This window comes from Bos mutus, chromosome 9 (genome assembly GCF_027580195.1).
Source record: "Bos mutus isolate GX-2022 chromosome 9, NWIPB_WYAK_1.1, whole genome shotgun sequence".
Classification (NCBI taxonomy): domain Eukaryota; kingdom Metazoa; phylum Chordata; class Mammalia; order Artiodactyla; family Bovidae; genus Bos; species Bos mutus.
Genome location: NC_091625.1, coordinates 79,943,545 through 79,964,306, shown reverse-complemented (window position 1 = coordinate 79,964,306; position 20,762 = coordinate 79,943,545). Strand labels below are relative to the sequence as shown.

The 20,762-nt window shown below is 41.5% G+C and overlaps 1 non-coding gene across 1 annotated transcript; it reads right to left on the bottom strand.

The window, feature by feature from the left end:
• Positions 1–1,750: 1,750 nt before the first annotated feature.
• On the bottom strand, positions 1,751–1,822 carry TRNAC-GCA (transfer RNA cysteine (anticodon GCA)). The gene has a single exon. It is a non-coding gene; the product is annotated as a tRNA-Cys (tRNA).
• Between the last annotated feature and the right edge of the window lie 18,940 nt (positions 1,823–20,762).

Below are 20,762 nucleotides of genomic sequence, written 5' to 3'. Positions count from 1 at the left end.
CGGCTGGGTGCACATCCTCAGTCTAAATGAAGGATGCATGTAGGTAAGGTTGACTTAAAAAGGCTCAGACGGATGGCTTCTGTGTGCCCACCCTCCAGGTCTCCTCACACTTCTAGACTCATCAGCAAATAAATGCCTGTTGTCCAGAGTTCCAGTGTAGAGGAGGGGTAACAGAGGTAACAGGCCAGCCGCATGGTCTTTCAGGTTCCACTGCTCAGGGGGTCTTCTATTCTCTGTCACAAGTGTCCCAAAGGCTGCCACAGAGCCAGCATCACCAACCAGTAACACAAGTCTACATTTCTTTCCTTTATTTATTATTATCTTTGGGAGGATTTTGAAGATGGGTTTTCCCATTGGATGGTTAAGCCTAAGCTTTGATAATCCATTGGCCTCAGGTTTATATGGACACTCACCTTATATATGTTATTGTATATTTTTCTAAGTCTTTAATTACTCATGAGTCAAAGCAAATCAAAGTTGTCTACCGATGGCAGGGATTTTTTTTTTTTTCCAGTTGCTTCTGTGAGAAAAGGAGAGAGTTGAAGTGGGGGTAGTGTTGAGGCAGATGGAAGAGAATGGAGTGAACTGCAGCTGATTCTCTGATCCTTGGCCTCAGATGAGTGAGTGAGTGAGGTGGGTGGGGTCCAGACTTTTCCACCATCACCAAAACAATCACCTGTTTGTTTTTACTGTCATCATCACTAAACACAGTTTGTAAGCACTGTTTGCACCTGGTTGGAATGAATGACCACAATGTTCACGTGACTGTTCCTGGGAGTTATTGTGGGGCATGGGCACCAGCATCAGCCGGCATCGTGCCCCAGATCCAGCACAATGGGAGGTCAAGTTTATTAGTTAGCAAGCTTAGAGTACAAACTGAGGCTTCCTAGTCTTTCTCCAATCATGCAAAATCAGACAATGATAATGTTTTATGGCATTTAGATAAGTGGATAAAGATGCTCTTGGCCCCAGGCCACTGGTCCAGGAACTCTGGCAATTCTAGGTCCCATGAGGCTGCCAAAAGGTCAAAGAAAGTGGTATGTCAGCAGCAGCCCATCCATGGCAAGAATACTGGAGTGGGTTGCCATTTTCTCCTCCAGGAGATCTTCCTGACCTAGGGATCAAACCCACATCTCCCGTGTCTCCTGCCTTACAGGTGGATTCTTTACCTGCTGAGCCATCAGGAAAGCCCATCCGTGACCCAGCATTACACTACTACCTGCCAGCTGCTGCTGCTGCTGCTAAGTCGCTTCAGTCGTGTCCGACTCTGCACGACCCCATAGACGGCAGCCCACCAGGGTCCCCTGTCCCTGGGATTCTCTTGGCAAGAACACTGCAGTGGGTTGCCATTTCCTTCTCCAGTGCATGAAAGTGAAAAGTGAAAGTGAAGTCGCTCAGTTGTGTCCGATCCTCAGCGACCCCATGGACTGCAGCCCTCCAGGCTCCTCCATCCATGGGATTTTCCAGGCAAGAATACTGGAGTGGGGTGCCATTGCCTTCTCCGACTACCTGCCAGTAGAAAGGTGCTAATCTACATTACTGATATTAATGAACCACATGGTACTGACTGACAAAATTCTATGTTTATATGATATTTGAAGAAGTGAAGTGAAGTGAAGTCACTCAGTCATGTCCGACTCTTTGCGACCCCATGGACTGTAGCCTACCAGGCTCTGAGGAGCCTCTCAGCACATGGAATTTTCCAGGCAAGAGTACTGGAGTGGGTTGCCATTTCCTTCTCTAGGGGATCTTCCCAACCCAGGGATCGAACCTGGGTCTCCCGCATTGCAGGCAGACGCTTTACCGTCTGAGCCACCTGGGAAGCCATGTGTAATATTTGAGATATCTGCTAAACTAATTAATGCATTTCAATATCCAACAATTGCTAAATTCCAGTGATTGTTCCTCTGTGAATTCTAGCAGCTCAGTTGACCCTAAAGGCTCATAAAGACTGGAGAGAGAGGAGAAGTCTGTTACAAAAGATGTCAAGGTTTCATTATTACCAAATATTTCTAAAGCATGGACCCACTGTTTTCAGAATATTCAGGAATTTGGTAGGAATAATTCTAGACATTTACTCCTTGGAAGGAAAGTTATGATCAAGCTAGATAGCATATTCAAAAGCAGAGACATTACTTTGCTGACAAAGGTTCGTCTAGTCAAGGCTATGGTTTTTTCTGTGGTCATGTATGGATGTGAGAGTTGGACTGTGAAGAAGGCTGAGCGCCAAAGAACTGATACTTTTGAACTGTGGTGTTGGAGAAGACTCTTGAGAGTCCCTTGGACTGCAAGGAGATCCAACCAGTCCATTCTGAAGGAGATCAGCCCTGGGATTTCTTTGGAAGGAATGATGCTAAAGCTGAAACTCCAGTACTTTGGCCACCTCATGTGAAGAGTTGACTTACTGGAAAAGACTCTGATGCTGAGAGGGATTGGGGGCAGGAGGAGAAGGGGACGACAGAGGATGAGATGGCTGGATGGCATGACTGACTCGATGGATGTGAGTCTGAGTGAACTCTGGGAGTTGGTGATGGACAGGGAGGCCTGGCCTGCTGTGATTCAAGGGGTCGCAAAGAATCGGACACGACTGAGTGACTGAACTGAACTGAATGAGATAAAGGAAGCAACAGTTAGAACTGGACATGGAACAACAGACTGGTTCCAAATAGGAAAAGGAGTACGTTCAGGCTGTATATTGTCACCCTGCTTATTTAACTCCTATGCAGAGTACATCATGAGAAACGCTGCGCTGGAAGAAGCACAAACTGGAATCAAGATTGCCGGGAGAAATATCAATAACCTCAGATGATATGCAGATGACACCACCCTTATGGCAGAAAGTGAAGAGGAACTAAAAAGCCTCTTGATGAAAGTGAAAGAGGAGAGTGAAAAAGTTGGCTTACAACTCAACATTCAGAAAACGAAGATCATGGTATCTGGTCCCATCACTTCATGGGAAATAGATGGGGAAACAGTGGAAACAGTGTCAGACTTTATTTTGGGGGGCTCCAAAATTACTGTAGATGGTGACTGCAGCCATGAAATTAAAAGACGCTTACTCCTTAGAAGGAAAGTTATGTCCAACCTAGATAGCATATTCAAAAGCAGAGACATTACTTTGCCAACAAAGATCCATCTAGTCAAGGCTATGGTTTTTCCAATGGTCATGTATGGATGTGAGAGTTGGACTGTGAGAAAGCTGAGCGCCAAGAATTGATGCCTTTGAACTGTGGTGTTGGAGAAGACTCTTGAGAGTCCCTTGGACTGCAAGGAGATCCAACCAGTTCATTCTGAAGGAGATCAGCCCTGGGATTTCTTTGGAAGGAATGATGCTAAAGCTGAAGCTCCAGTACTTTGGCCACCTCACTCGAAGAGTTGACTCATTGGAAAAGACTCTGATGCTGAGAGGGATTGGGGCAGGAGGAGAAGGGGACGACAGAGGATGAGATGGCTTGATGGCATCACTAACTCGATGGAGGTGAGTCTGAGTGAACTCCAGGAGTTTGTGATGGACAGGGAGGCCTGGCGTGCTGTGATTCATGGGGTCGCAAAGAATCTGACACAACTGAGCAACTGAACTTAACTGAACAGAATGAGAAAAATCCCAGACAAGTCCAAAGAGTAAATCAAATGCCCCTCTGGAAATGGTAGCATGAGAGGAAGACCAGATGGTGTTGCCAGGGAACATGGGAGGTAGCTAGATGGTGTTGTCCAAGGGGTTTTCAGATTATACCAGCACTTGATAGTTGCTTTTTGTGCTAAGTTGCTTCAGTCATGTCCAACTCTTCATGAGCCTATGAACTGTAGCCCACCAGGCTCCTCTGTTCAGGGTATCTCCAGGCAAGAATACTGGACTGGGTTTCCATGTCATCCTCCAGAGGATCTCACTGACCAAGGGATCGAACCTATGTCTTTTATGTCTCCTTTATTGGCAGGCAGGTTCTTTACCACTAGTTGCCAGTTGGGAAACCTGATAGTCACAAAATAATAGATTCAGGTCACACCTTCTAAGAGAATATATGATGTGAGGATGATCTTCAGAGGAAATTGAATGTACTTGTCGTTCAAGATACATGTTTGGAGTCACTTCCTCCTAAAACTTCTTGGCTGTGTGTGAGACCCTGTCTCAGGAAAGCATCTTGTTTCCTCTTGTATAACATCCCAGCATATACCAAATGGTAACTGCTTCTTAAGAGTACAAAATCCTTAAGAGCTGGGGCCCTGTGTCCTGCATCTCTGAATCCACAGCCTCTTATAAGTACTCAATAAGCTGTCAAATGATAGAGGATGAGAAATAGGAAATTTGGGATTTATCCCCTATTCTATGAATTTTATTCACTACAGATGATAAGTGAGTGGGTGAGTGAAAGTCACTCAGTAGCGTCCAGCTCTTTGCGACTATACAGTCCATGGAATTCTCCAGGCCAGAATACTGGAGTGGGTGGCCTTTCCCTTCTCCAGGGGATCTTCCCAACCCAGGGATTGAACCCAGGTCTCCTGCATTACAGGTGGATTCTTTACCAGCTGAGCCACCAGATGATATGCTGGTATGTTATAGACAGGTTGCCCTCAATTTATGAACATTGGGGCTTTCCCAAAGTTCATTTTATTAAGTCAATTGTGAGAAATTTGGAAAGGGTTTCTTGGAGAAACGTTTTAATGTGTGGTGGGCTATTAAAATTCAGTGTAATGGAGAAAGTCACCAAAACACCAGACTCATGTAACAAGATGGAAATCTGGCCAGGAGGAGCAGCAGTCTCATAGTACAGAAATGAAAGGAAAGACTTTCTCTTCTGTTCTGGGTTGGCCCTTGGCAGTGTTTTGGAACAAAGAATATTTAAGGCCTTTCATTTATTGTAGAACATTATTTTGCCTCCTCCTAGATCTGTCCTATTTCCTAAAATGCTGTACTTTTAAAAATAACCCCTTTAACTCCAATCACAACACAGATTTTCTCATTGGGTGAGATCTCAAGCTTACATTCGCATGAAACGAGCTGATCCAAATGAATCCCAGCGAAGTGAATGACTTATCTGGGAGATGCTTGCTCTGCTGAGTGGCAATTGAGGTTAACTCTCTAAACAGTTCTTGATTTTCCCCAATTTTGCCTGGCTTAGAGGATCCACGGTTCTCTCAACAGTCTGTTATTTCATTCCAAATTTCTTGGAGTCAGAAATGCCAGGGCTGCCTTTAGCCTGGGTAGGAATGACCCTCTGTGTCACTCCTGGATCATTTATTTATAAACTGGGAACGTGCAAGGCTGGTACTGTCTGTGCTCAGGATGGCTGACTAATATTCCCTACCCCAAGGCACTGGAATGCCCACTTCTCTAAACCTTCAGAAGGCAGATCCTGCCACACCCGTGAACAGCCTGGGGAACCTGAGCGCCACCCTGGGGTTTGGAGGCTCAAGTTAATGACACACAGCCCCCTGGCTGTGGTGACTGGCTATGCTGCCAAGCTTGTACAGCTGGTTGCCTGTGTGCTGGAAGATTCTGATGCCCCCTGCTGTATCCTGGCTTGCCAGGAAGAGCAGTTCCAGTGGGTTTAAGGAGAGCACAATTTATCTTTTCTCAGAGGCATCCTTGTTCCTCGGCTCCTGGCAGGTTGAACTCAGCTTGGGTTGTGGTTACGTAAGTATTGCACACTAAGCCATCTGCCTTCCCCGGGGCCCAGGCTGATTTACAAGCGAGACTATAGAGAGTGTTTGACGCTGTCATAGCTTGGATTTTACTTCAGACATGGACCTCCAGAATATTCTGTACTGTGTTCTCTTCCTCACGTGGATGGAGCGGGCATTCCATGTATTTTTGTTTTTCCTTTCTTTTTTGCCTGGAGTGTTTGTTTACCACAGCATTGTATAATACCACAGGCATTGCTTCAACTCTCTTAATCTCCTCAAATGAAGATTGCTTTTGCCTTCTGTTCTGTGGTGCTCTCTACAGCTGTTAGAAGTGTTTCAAATTTATGCTTTTATTAAATATTTAAACATGTGTTTTCAGGGATGGAACATATTCTATGCTCAGAGCTGCACCAGCAGATTCATTTTGTCTGCTGGTGGGGAGATGAATTCATGAAAGGCTATGAAGTGTCCCCAAGTAGCTAGCCACAGATGGAGATACCAGAGGTTTTATGTTATTTGAAGCTTCAGACTTGCCCTTATTCCTAGAAGACCCTTGGTTTGCAACAGTATTACAGGGCTGTGAAATCCCAGGGTCAGCAGCACAGAATTTAAACTGAAATGAAATGCATGCTAATGTGAAGTAAAATGTGTACCCTCTGAAAGAAAATAGTAACATTTAAATTCGTGCAACTGAGGCAAAAATCTTTTATTCAGTGAACAGGGCTCCTGCAAGTAAACTTTGCAAATGAGACATCTTTTCAGGTTTGTGTGGAGCTAGCCCACCCCTCTGAGTGTTTTCTGAACATCTACCATGTGCTCAGCCTGGTAGCAGAGAGGGGCTGCCTTCAGAAACAGCTTTTTTTGCCTTAAAGTAAGACAAGGTTTTGGAGAAGGCAGTGGCAACCCACTCCAGTACTCTTGCCTGGAAAATCCCATGGACAGAGGAGCCTGGTAGGCTACAGTCCGTGGGGTCGCTAAGAGTCAGACACGACTGAGCAACTTCACTTTCCCTTTTCACTTTCATGCATTGGAGAAGGAAATGGCAACCCACTCCAGTGTTCTTGCCTGGAGAATCCCAGGGATGGGGGAGCCTGGTGGGCTGCCGTCTATGGGGTCCTGCAGAGTCGGACACGACTGAAGCGACTTAGCAGCAAGACAAAGTTTGTTCAAAATTATCATTTAATAGTTGATTTTTAAGGATAAAACTAACAATACCCTAAAATCTTGATGTATCTTTATAATATCCATGAGAAAAGTCATAAACATTACTTGACATGGCTGAAAAAAAAAAAGACATCTTCTGAGATACCCAAGAAAAATATTAGAAAATAATTTTAGAAAGTCTTGTAATTAATGCACATCCCAAGTGGCTCAGTGGGTAAAGAATCTGCAATGCAGGAGACACAGGCAGACATGAGTTCTATCCCTGGGTTGGGAAGATCCCCTGGAGGAGGGCATGGCAACCCACTTCTTGCCTGGAGAATCCTATGGACAGAGGAGCCTGGTGGGCTATAGTACATAGGGTCGCAAAGAGTTGGATACAGCTGAAGTGACTGAACACATAAACACACACACATTTACTAAACGATTAGCCTCCATTTTGTAAATCATAGAAATCACGATTGTCATTATGTCATATAAACAAAAAGTATTTCTGAAAGCCTGTAATCCATATTTTAATCAAGGAACACACAATGAATTGTAAAAGGTTTTATTTCGACTATGTGTGAAATGAATCCATATTAATAAAACTGAATGGTTTTTAACTGGATGGTTTTAATTTTAAAAAATCTATTTAAAAAATTAAGTTTATCTTTTTATTAAAAAAAAAAGAAACAGCATTTTTTAAAGCCCCTATAAGTGTGCCAGAACATGAACAGCTGAACCCAATCCTGTCAGGGCATCCAAGGTTTTCTTCTGTACGTTGTCCTTTCCCTGTCTACCACGTCCAGGGTAAATGATGCTATCTTCTAAAAGGGAGAATAGAGCACAAAAGGGAAGAAAGGTGCTTTGGCACCAAATAAGTAAGAACCTCCAGGAAATACCAAGTGAAGGTGACATATAGTAAGAAAAAAAAATAGTCTTAAAATGAATGTAAAATAATTTATTTAGGAGGAGGAGCCAAGATGGCGGAGGAGTAGGACAGGGAGAACACTTTCTCCCCCACAAATTCATCAAAAGAGCATTTAAACGTCGAGTAAATTCCACAAAACAACTTCTGAATGCCGGCAGAGGACATCAGGCACCCAGAAAAGCAATCCAACTCTTGAAAGGAGGTAGGAAAAATATAAAAGACAAAAAAAAGAGACAAAGAGGGAGGGACGGAGCTCCGTCCTGGGAAGGGAGTCTTAAAAGAGAGAAGTTTCCAAACACCAGGAAACCTTCTCACTGCGAATCTGTGCCGAGCTTTGGAAGCACAGAGGGCAACATAACAGGAAGAAAAAATAAATAAACAATTAAAACTCGAAGATTGCGAGTCCTACGGTAACTCCCCCAGTGGAGAAGCAGCGCAGACGCCTGCAGGCGCCATTAACAAGCGGGGGCTGGGCAGGGAGGCGCAGCGCGGGCTGCATCGCTTAGAGTAAGAATCTGGCCTGAATACCTGAGCACTATCTGAGCGAAATAATTTGGGCTAACAAACCAGACTGTGGGATATCTACTACGAAAAGCCAGCCCCAACCTAAGACCGCCAGGCCCGTGCACGGAACAAAGAATTGAACAGAGATAGCCGGCTGCAGACCTTCCCCCGGTGATAGGCAGCCAGAGCCAGAAGGGGGCAATCGCAGCCCCAGAGAGACATTATCTATAAAACTGTAAGCAGGCTTCTTTGCTAACTAAAACTTCTTGGGGTCTGACGGTTAACATCTGCCTAAGAAGGTGCGCGGTTTTGCGCCCAGATAACCGAGTGGCGGGAGGCGATAAGTCGCAGCATTGGCGCTCGCCAAACACCTCATCACTTGAGCTGCTCGGACCTGGGAAGAGCACAATACTCAGGCCCAACTGAGTCTGCGCCTCTGAGGACTATCCGAGTGCCTGAACCTGAGCGGCTTGGACCTGGGAGGTACATGCAACCCAGGGCCAGCCTTGGATTGTTCCCAGCGGAACAACCTAGAGCCCGAGCAGTGTGGGCAGGGAGGCTACATGCGCAGTGAGCGGGCAGACCCAGTGTGGCTGAGGCACTGCGAGCGCACGCCAGTGTTATTTGCTTGCAGCATCCCTCCCTCCCTCCCCACAGCGCGACTGAACAAAGAGAAGAAATACAGTTCCACCCATCAGAACACTGACACAAGCTTCCCTAACCAGGAAACCTTGACAAGCCACCTGTACAAACCCACACACAGTGAGGAATAGCCACAATAAAGAGAACTCCACAAACTGCCAGAATACAGAAAGGACACCCCATACTCAGCAATTTAAACAAGATGAAGAGACAGAGGAATAGCCAGCAGATAAAGGAACAGGATAAATGCCCACCAAAAACCAAACAAAAGAGGAAGAGATAGGGAATCTACCTGATAAAGAATTCGAATAATGATAGTGAAATTGATCCAAAATCTAGAAATTAAAATGGAATCACAGATAAATAGCTTGAGACAAGGATTGAGAAGATGCAAGAAAGGTTTAACAAGGACCTAGAAGAAATAAAAAGAGTCAATATACAATGAATAATGCAATAAATGAAATTAAAAACACTCTGGAGGCAACAAATAGTAGAATAACAGAGGCAGAAGATAGGATTAGTGAATTAGAAGATAGAATGGTAGAAATAAATGAATCAGAGAGAATAAAAAGAAAAACGAATTAAAAGAAATGAGGACAATCTCAGAGACCTCCAGGACAATATTAAATGCTACAACATTGAATCATAGGGGTTCCAGAAGAAGAAGACAAAAAGAAAGACCATGAGAAAATACTTGAGGAGATAATAGTTGAAAACTTCCCTAAACTGGGGAAGGAAATAATCACCCAAGTCCAAGAAACCCAGAGAATCCCAAACAGGATAAACCCAAAGCGAAACACCCCAAGACACATATTACTCAAATTAACAAAGATCAAACACAAAGAACAAATATTAAAAGCAGCAAGGGAAAAACAACAAATAACACACAAGGGAATTCCCATAAGGATAACAGCTGATCTTTCAATAGAAACTCTTCAAGCCAGGAGGGAATGGCAAGACATACTTAAAATGATGAAAGAAAATAACCTACAGCCCAGATTATTGTACCCAGCAAGGATTTCATTCAAGTATGAAGGAGAAATCAAAAGCTTCTCAGATAAGCAAAAGCTGAGAGAATTCTGCACCACCAAACCAGCTCTACAACAAATACTAAAGGATATTCTCTAGACAGGAAACACAAAAATGGTGTATAAATTCAACCCCAAACAATAAAGTAAATGGCAACGGGATCATACTTATCAGTAATTACCTTAAACGTAAATGGGTTGAATGCCCCAACCAAAAGACAAAGACTGGCTGAATGGATACAAAAACAAGACCCTACATATGTTGTCTACAGGAGACCCACCTCAAAACAGGGGACACATACAGACTGAAAGTGAAGGGCTGGAAAAAGATTTTCCATGCAAATAGGGACCAAAAGAAAGCAGGAGTAGCAATACTCATATCAGATAAAATAGACTTTAAAACAAAGGCTGTGAAAAGAGACAAAGAAGGTCACTACATAATGATCAAAGGATCAATCCAAGAAGAAGATATAACAATTATAAATATATATGCACCCAACACGGAGCACCGCAGTATGTAAGACAAATGCTAACAAGTATGAAAGGAGAAATTAACAATAACACAATAATAGTGGGAGACTTTAATACCCCACTCACACCTATGGATAGATCAACTAAACAGAAAATTAATAAGGAAACACAAACTTTAAACGATACAATAGACCAGTTAGACCTAATTGATATCTATAGGACATTTCATCCCAAAACAATGAATTTCACCTTTTTCTCAAGCGCACATGGAACCTTCTCCAGGATAGATCACATCCTGGGCCATAAAGCTAGCCTTGGTAAATCAAAAAAATAGAAATCATTCCAAGCATCTTTTCTGACCACAATGCAGTAAGATTAGATCTCAATTACAGGAGAAAAACTATTAAAAATTCCAACATATGGAGGCTGAACAACACGCTGCTGAATAACCAACAAATCACAGAAGAAATCAAAAAGAAATCAAAATTTGCATAGAAACGAATGAAAATGAAAACACAACAACCCAAAACCTGTGGGACACAGTAAAAGCAGTCCTAAGGGGAAAGTTCATAGCAATACAGGCACACCTCAAGAAACAAGAAAAAAAGTCAAATAAATAACCTAACTCTACACCTCAAACAACTAGAAAAGGAAGAAATGAAGAACCCCAGGGTTAGTAGAAGGAAAGAAATCTTAAAAATTAGAGCAGAAATAAATGCAAAAGAAACAAAAGAGACCATAGCAAAAATCAACAAAGCCAAAAGCTGGTTCTTTGAAAGGATAAATAAAATTGACAAACCATTAGCCAGACTCATCAAGAAACAAAGGGAGAAAAATCAAATCAATAAAATTAGAAATGACAGTGGAGAGATCACAACAGACAACATAGAAATACAAAGGATCATAAGAGACTATTATCAACAATTATATGCCAATAAAATGGACAACGAGGAAGAAATGGACAAATTCTTAGAAAAGTACAACTTTCCAAAACTCGACCAGGAAGAAATAGAAAACCTTAACAGACCCATCACAAGCATGGAAATTGAAACTGTAATAAAAAATCTTCCAGCAAACAAAAGCCCAGGTCCAGACGGCTTCACAGCTGAATTCTACCAAAAATTTAGAGAAGAGCTAACACCTATCCTGCTCAAACTCTTCCAGAAAATTGCAGAGGAAGGTAAACTTCCAAACTCATTCTATGAGGCCACCATCACCCTAATACCAAAACCTGACAAAGATGCCACAAAAAAAAGAAAACTATAGGCCAATATCACTGATGAACATAGATGCAAAAATCCTAAACAAAATTCTAGCAATCAGAATCCAACAACACATTAAAAGATCATACACCATGACCAAGTGGGCTTTATCCCAGGGATGCAAGGATTCTTCAATATCCGCAAATCAATCAATGTAATACACCACATTAACAAATTGAAAAACAAAAACCATATGATTATCTCAATAGATGCAGAGAAAGCCTTTGACAAAATTCAACACCCATTTATGATAAAAACTCTCCAGAAAGCAGGAATAGAAGGAACATACCTCAACATAATAAAAGCTATATATGACAAACCCACAGCAAACATTATCCTCAATGGTGAAAAATTGAAAGCATTTCCTCTAAAGTCAGGAACAAAACAAGGGTGCCCACTTTCACCATTACTATTCAACATAGTTTTGGAAGTTTTGGCTACAGCAATCAGAGCAGAAAAAAGAAATAAAAGGAATCCAAATTGGAAAAAAAGAAGTAAAACTCTCACTATTTGCAGATGACATGATCCTCTACATAGAAAACCCTAAAGACTCCACCAGAAAATTACTAGAACTAATCAATGATTATAGTAAAGTTGCAGGATATAAAATCAACACACAGAAATCCCTTGCATTCCTATACACTAATAATGAGAAAACAGAAAGAGAAATTAAGGAAACAATTCCATTCACCATTGCAACGAAGAGAATAAAATACTTAGGAATATATCTACCTAAAGAAACTAAAGACCTATATATATAGAAAACTATAAAACACTGGTGAAAGAAATCAAAGAGGACACTAATAGATGGAGAAATATACCATGTTCATGGATTGGAAGAATCAATATAGTGAAAATGAGTATACTACCCAAAGCAATTTATAGATTCAATGCAATCCCTATCAAGCTACCAACAGTATTCTTCACAGAGCTAGAACAAATAATTTCACAATTTGTATGGAAATACAAAAAACCTCGAATAGCCAAAGCGATCTTGAGAAAGAAAAAATGGAACTGGAGGAATCAACCTACCTGACTTCAGGCTCTACTACAAAGCCACAGTTATCAAGACAGTATGGTACTGGCACAAAGACAGAAATATAGATCAATGGAACAAAATAGAAAGCCCAGAGATAAATCCACGCACATATGGACACCTTATCTTTGACAAAGGAGGCAAGAATATACAGTGGATTAAAGACAATCTCTTTAACAAGTGGTGCTGGGAAATCTGGTCAACCACTTGTAAAAAGAATGAAACTAGAACACTTTCTAACACCATATACAAAAATAAACTCAAAATGGATTAAAGATCTCAACATAAGACCAGAAACTATAAAACTCCTAGAGGAGAACATAGGCAAAACACTCTCTGACATACATCACAGCAGGATCCTCTATGACCCACCTCCCAGAATATTGGAAATAAAAGCAAAAATAAACAAATGGGACCTAATTAAACTTAAAAGCTTCTGCACATCAAAGGAAACTATTAGCAAGGTGAAAAGACAGCCTTCAGAATGGGAGAAAATAATAGCAAATGAAGCAACCGACAAACAACTAATCTCAAAAATATACAAGCAACTCCTACAGCTCAACTCCAGAAAAATAAATGACCCAATCAAAAAATGGGCCAAAGATCTAAATAGACATTTCTCCAAAGAAGACATACAGATGGCTAACAAACACTTGAAAAGATGTTCAACATCACTCTTTATCAGAGAAATGCAAATCAAAACCACTATGAGGTACCATTTCACACCAGTCAGAATGGCTGCGATCCAAAAGTCTACAAATAATAAATGCTGGAGAGGGTGTGGAGAAAAGGGAACCCTCTTACACTGTTGGTGGGAATGCAAATTAGTACAGCCACCATGGAGAACAGTGTGAGATTCCTTAAAAACTGGAAATAGAACTGCCTTATGATCCAGCAATCCCACTGCTGGGCATACACACTGAGGAAACCAGAAGGGAAAGAGACACGTGTACCCCAATGTTCATCGCAGCACTGTTTATAATAGCCAGGACATGGAAGCAACCTAGATGTCCATCAGCAGATGAATGGATAAGAAAGCTGTGGTACATATACACAATGGAGTATTACTCAGCCATTAAAAAGAATACATTTGAATCAGTTCTAATGAGGTGGATGAAACTGGAGACTATTATACAGAGTGAAGTAAGCCAGAAGGAAAAACATAAATACAGTATACTAACGCATGTATATGGAATTTAGAAAGATGGTAACGATAACCCTGTGTACGAGACAGCAAAAGAGACACTGATGTATAGAACAGTCTTATGGACTCTGTGGGAGAGGGTGGGAAGATTTGGGAGAATGTCATTGAAACATGTGAAATGTCATGTATGAAACGAGATGCCAGTCCAGGTTCAGTGCACGATGCTGGATGCTTGGGGCTGGTGCGCTGGGAAGGCCCAGGGGGATGATATGGGGAGGTTGGGAGGGAGGAGGGTTCAGGATGGGGAGCATGTGATTTTTTTTAAAAAAATAAAATTAAAAAAAAAAATAATAATTTATTTAGTTTACCTTAAATGCAACAAGCATTATGATCATCATAATCATCAGTTCAGTCACTCCATCATGTCCGACTCTGTGTGACCCCATGGACTGCAGAATGCCAGGCCTCCCTGTCCATCACCAACTCCCGGAGTTTACTCAAACTCATGTCCATCTAGTCGGTGATGCCATCCAACCATCTCATCCTCTGTCATCCCCTTCTCCTCCCGCCTTCAATCTTTCCCAGCATCAGGGTGTTTTCCAATGAGTCAGTTCTTCAAATGAGGTGGCCAAAGGATTGGAATTTCAACTTCAGCATCAGTCCTTCCAATGAATATTTAGGAGTGATTTCCTTTAGGATAAACTGGTTGGATCTCCTTGCAGTCCAAGGGACTCTCAAGAGTCTTCTCCAACACCAAAGCATCAATTCTTTGGTGCTCAGCTTTCTTTACAGTCCAATTCTTACATCCATACATGACCACTGGAAAAACCATAACTTAGACTAGATGGATCTTTGTTGGCAAAGTAATGTCTCTGCTTTTTAATATGCTGTCTAGGTTGGTCATAGCTTTTCTTCCAAGGAGCAAACGTCTTTTAATTTCATATATTTGATATATGACACTTAAAGGCAAATCAGAATAAGTGGTCAGACTAATTGTCTCTGCATCTTTTCAGCTCCTCCTGGTCTGAACATAAGCACTCTAATCCCATGATTGGCCATCATTTCTCCAATTACTGCACTAAACTCCACTTCATGTTTCAAAAAAGAGTAAGCAGACACTTGCCTTGATTGTTATAACCAAATTTCCCTGGAACTCGCCACCTGCTTCCTCCTTCCAAATTCTTGAGATTCTGTCTTGCTTCTTCATGCCACTCCTTTCAGTAGGTACCTGGTTGTTGTTATTGTTCAGTTGTTAAGTTGTGCCTCACTATTTATGACCCCGTGAACTGCAGCATGCCAGGCTTCTCTGTCCTCCACTATTTCCTGGAGTTTGCTCAAACTCATGTCCACTGAGTGCGTGATGCTATCCAACCATCTCATCCTCTGTCCTCCTCTTCTCCTCTTGCCTTCAATCTTTCCCAGCATCAGACTTTGCTGTCAAACCTTCTTCAAGCTGCTTCCCAGCCTATCTGTCTGCCTCTCACCTGTCATTATACTCTCTGGGACCCTCTCTGCCTCCCTGCCTTCATCTCCTCTCTTTTTCCAGTGCTGGGTTTTCATCCCCAGATCCCTCATTCCAACACACACATACAATTCAAACTGGGCCTGTTACATGCTGTCTGCTTGTAAAGTATGTTCTAACTTTGACTTAATGTTATCTCTGCCACTGACTGTTACATCATCTTTAAAAAATATATACCTTCTGTGAAAATCCCAGTGAAAATTAAAAATTAATATGTTTAGAGTTCAAATACCTTCCATCCTTTTGTTTTGCTTATTTCTTGGGGTTCAAACAGTCAATTGTCTCTTTCTGAAAGAACCTGAAAAAAAACTTCCTAGATCAAACTGCCATCTAAAGTGAAGATTTCTCTTCCTAGAGCAGCCTCTCTTGCTCTGCGTTTCTTGCTCTTAAATGTGATCACGCTCCCTGCTCCAAAATTCTGAGATCATGTCAAAGTACCTTTTGTCTGTGCTGACCAGTGTCCGGATGACTTCAGTCTTAATGGATCTTCAGGTTTGACAGTAGGTGAATGATTTAATCACTTAGCATCTTTTGAAAAGGCCAGAGTTATTTTCATGCAAAACATATGTTAAAACAAATTTAGTCTCATACATATATACGTAAGTAAATAACCTTCCTCACAGTCCCTAATTATAGTCTACTTGAGGAGACAAGGCTAGCACATGTACATTAATCCCGGAACAATATAAGGGTGCTAAGCTAAGTGTTAAATCACATGAGGCTGTCAATAAGAAACCAAGGAGTACAAGCAAGTATGGGAAGAATGAATGCTGCAGGTGTGAATAGGCAATGAAGCCTGGTCTTTGAGGACCAAAGGGATTGAATTAGGAGAAGGAAGAAAGGGAGGGCATGTAGGGATGAAGAACAATCAAATGCAGGCAAAGACACAGGGATATGGTTTTAGAGGGGTGAGGAGAGGGCTTTTAAAACATTGGCTGACAAATGAATGGCAGGAAGTGAGGGAAAATAAGTTTGAATAAGCAGTTGTTTAGTCAGTAAGTTGCGTCCAACTCTTTTGCGACACTGAGGTGAGTCCTGATCATGGAGGGCTTCAACAACCAGACACCAGGAACTGGATTCTGATGCTCAGGCACTGTTGAAAATGTTATAAAAACTGAGTGTAAAGAGTATGAATTCAGGTGTTTGGAAACAGTTGGGAGGTAATTTTATTTACAGATTTACAAGACAATGAGGTTCTTGTCCAGGTTTTTTTTTTTTTTTTTCCTTTCTTTAGTAAAAGATTAAAGAATATTTTTCTTTTTCTGTAAGTCCTCTTTATTGATATTAAACAGTGTATAGATATGATTGGAATCAGTTGGGAAAAAACGAGGGTAAGAAGCCTTCACTGTCTATCAGTACAAGTGAATATTGCTTCACTTCAACCTCCACCATTTTTTTTAAGTATCCCAGAGGCAGAAGAAATTACAGTAAAAGCAGATGGAAGTTACCATTTAGCTTATTGTGGATAATGGATTTGGTCTCATTTGCATTAAATTAGCAGCAATATCGGAAAACCCAAGCCAAAGTCACAAGTGCTCAGGAGGTGAGCTTGTGCCCATAGAATGACCGTTCTTGATTTGTGACATGCTTTTCCTGCAAGTGGAAGCATTTCTCTGTCCACACTACGTTTTTCTTATGTAGTAAGTGGCAAACACTCTATTTACTTGAGAAATAAATGTCAAGAGATATTTTTCAACGGGCCAGTCACACATCTATTTATGTTTATTCATTTATTTTTTATGATGAAATGTACCTGAATTAACCAACTGGCTAAACGCAGTAGATCTACTTTACTTATTTGTCAATAATAAATACAAGTAAAATCAGCTTTTCCAGTGCTGTCTCTGTGAGTCAGCACTAGTTCTCTGCTATGCAATCTACAAATCTTGATTCAGTGGGTACTGAACCAGAATCAAAGCAGGGACTTCATGTCCTGAAAGTTTCTGTGAGCTTTGTAACTTACACCTAGGAGAGGGCCAGTAGGCAGCGACAGTTCACCAGAGTCCCCCAAGGGTCCCCAGACTTTACTTTCATTAATGGAAGAAACAAAAGACCTGAGATAGGTTATTACAAAGAATATTGGAACATTCAGAATTTTGCCAGAGTGAGATGAGGAAGTGCTGAAGAAATTAAAGGTAAAAAGTTTGGGGATCTGTATTTTCAAAACAGAGAGGGAAAGGAGTAGCAAGAAGGACTTAAAGTATTTGTGTAAGTCCCTGTCAAGGTACTTGTGTAAGAAGCACAAACACCAGAAATCTGAAGACTAGAAAACATTTGATCTGGTGAAGAGGAAATGACAGATTAAATATCAAATGGGGAGATTGAGGTTTAGATATGTTTGTTTTTAATTTATTTACTGTTTTTATTATTGAACTATAATTACTTTACAGTGTTGTGTTAGTTTCTGCTATACACAGATATGTTTAAAATAAGACATGCTGAATTTATGAATTTATGTTTGGCATTATGGTCAAGTGGGTTTGGGACTTGCAATTTAGAGGTGACCTCTGTCCATTTAAGAAATAGTTCAGGGACTTAGAATTCAGCTGATTAGAAAATTTAATCTATTGCCGGGAGAAATATCAATAATCTCAGATACGCTGATGACACCACCCTTATGGCAAAAAGTGAAGAGGAACTGAAGAGCCTCTTGATGAAAGTGAAAGAGGAGAGTGAAAAAGTTGGCTTAAAACTCAACATTCAAAAAAATAAGATCATGGCATTTGGTCCCATCACTTCATGGCAAATAGATAGAGAAACAATAGAAACAGTGACAGACTTTATTTTTCTGGGCTCCAAAATCACTGCAGATGGTGACTGCAGCCATGAAATTAAAAGACGCTTACTCCTTGGAAGGAAAGTTATGACCAACCTAGATAGCATATTCAAAAGCAGAGACATTACTTTGCCAACAAAGGTCTGTCTAGTCAAGGTATGGTTTTTCCAGTAGTCATGTATGGATGTGAGAGTTGGACTGTGAAGAAAGTTGAGTGCCGAAGAATTGATGCTTTTGAACTGTGGTGTTGGAGAAGACTCTTGAGAGTCCCTTGGACTGCAAGGAGGTCCAACCAGTCCATCCTAAAGGAAATCAGTCCTGAATGTTCATTGGAAGGACTGATGTTAAAGCTGAAATTCCAATCCTTTGGCCACCTGATGTGAAGAACTGACTCATTGGAAAAGATTCTGATGTTGGGAAAGATTGAAGGCAGGAGGAGAAGGGGACAACAGAGAATGAGATGGTTGGATGGCATCACCAACTTGATGGACATGAGTTTGAGTCAGCTGCGGGCATTGTTGATGGACAGGGAAGTCTGACGTGCTGCAGTCCATGGGGTCGCAAAGAGTTGGACATGACTGAGCAACTGAACTGAACTGAATCTAGAAAAATAAATAAAATTTTGTTTTGTTAATATTTTAGTTAAATGATTAATTTAAATATTTTCAATTATAAGAATCAAAACCTATGTCTTAGTAGCTATGATTAGGGAACCTAATGATTAAGCTCTTATATGTTTGAATGAAGGGAAGCCAGTTTCTGGCAGAATACTGGACAGCAGCACTGTATTATAGAAACCTACCTCCCAATCTCCTCTCTCTAAAATGAATTTGCTCAAAATAGCACAGCTATTAAGGGTGGGACCTAAACCCAGATGATCTGATTCTGAAATATCAATATCAATTTTGAGTCCCTTGCTTCCACTTTGCTTCCATCTCTAGATCACATTGAAGCAACCTGCACCTAAACTGGTCTGTCTTGGCTCAATCCTCTTTCATAGCAGAAACTTAAGGGGTTTAATCTTCCCTCCATGTATCTGTTTATACCACTCAGAGCAGCTATACTTGTTCAAACTGGTAACTTCAAATTCAATGTATGCACCTCTTAAAAATTAACAAGTGATCTTTTCATTTCCTTAGAACAATGCTTACCACAGACAGACAAATAAACTTTATTTCCGGTGGGCAAGGCTAAAAGAAAATTTGACAATAGTGTTAAAAGGAAGTGTAGCAGCTAGCCTGGGGGTCCTTGGGTACGTTAAGTGAAATACCACAAAGTCAGTCAGCCTCACCTTTTTCTTACCTTACACATGCCTGGGTTCCTATGAGGTTCTGTAAGGGACTCATGAGCACAGTTTTCAGTGAGCAGTGTAGTCTTCATTTCTATATTCTGGGAAGGGAGAGGTGAAGGAACGTGCTTTTGATTGTGGTAACGTATCAGTTTTTGTTCTTGTCAAAATCAGAGCTCATTCAAAGAAGCTATTAAAGTGAGTTTTATAAAGGCATTGGGACTAAGGAAAAACAAAACGTTAACAAGCCCTTTGGCATGATAATATTACCTCTAGTTCTGAGAGACAAAGAGAGGGACAAGTTAACAAAACCTAAAGATAGTGGTGGGAAGGCCCCTACCAGGGGGCTTCTCTGGTGGCTCAGAAGATAAAGAATCTGCCTACAATGCAGGACACCCAGTCCCTGGGTCAAGAAGATCCCCCGGAGAAGAGAATGGCTACTCACTCCAGTATTCTTGCCTGGAAAATTAAGGACAGAGGAACACGGCAGGCTACAGTCCATTGGGTCACAGAGCTGGATACAACTGAGCAACTGACACTTACTTTTTTTCAAAGATAGTGTGGTGCTTAGTTAGTAGCAGTAGTTGTAAATGAGATTTGGCAGACAGAAGCTGCAGCCTTCAATAAACAAAAAACAGGAAAGAAAAGAAAAAACTCAAACAACCCTAGTGATGACCCAGCCACGATGCAGCCAGGAAAATGCACTCGCCCTGATGGTCCTCTCGTTCCTCATTCTGATCTCTTTCCAGGGCCTCCCATGGCAGAAGCCAAGCAGAAGCCAGGTGACTAGAGAGCCTGTCATGCATGCGAGGAGCTCAGTCTCCCAGGGCTCCAAGGGCAGGTTTGGGAAGCGGATCTGAGAGGCAAATAGAAAGTGCGCAGTGCAGACAAGGACTGTGGATAAGATTAAGGCAAAGTAATCTTCTTGTGGATCAATGCTGGTTATAGTTGACCAATATTTGACACATTCTAAACTAAAGGCTCTTGGGAACGGAAATTCGCTGTGAGTAATACCCTCAGAACCTACCAGTGACCATCACTGTCTGAATCTGGAGTTCTGACTGGACCACTTGAATCCTGGCCCATCCTGACAGGGGTCTCAGAAGGAAAGCCCATGGGGGAAACAATGGCTTTCACTTTCCTAGAGAAACTAGCAGGAGGGAGAAATAGATGAAACCAGTGAAGAAGGAGAGGTTATTTCATGGTCAAGCTTCTTCTAGGATACTGCAAACAAGAAGCAGCTCAAAAGTTTTTTGCAAATGAGTTGGCAATGTCTCTTTAAAGCCAATTACACTTACTTCAGATTGAAAATGATTGTGAACCATGTTGTTCTTCTTTTAAATCAGGGGTTTGAGATTCATTTGTGAGAAATCAATGCAACCACATTTATCCT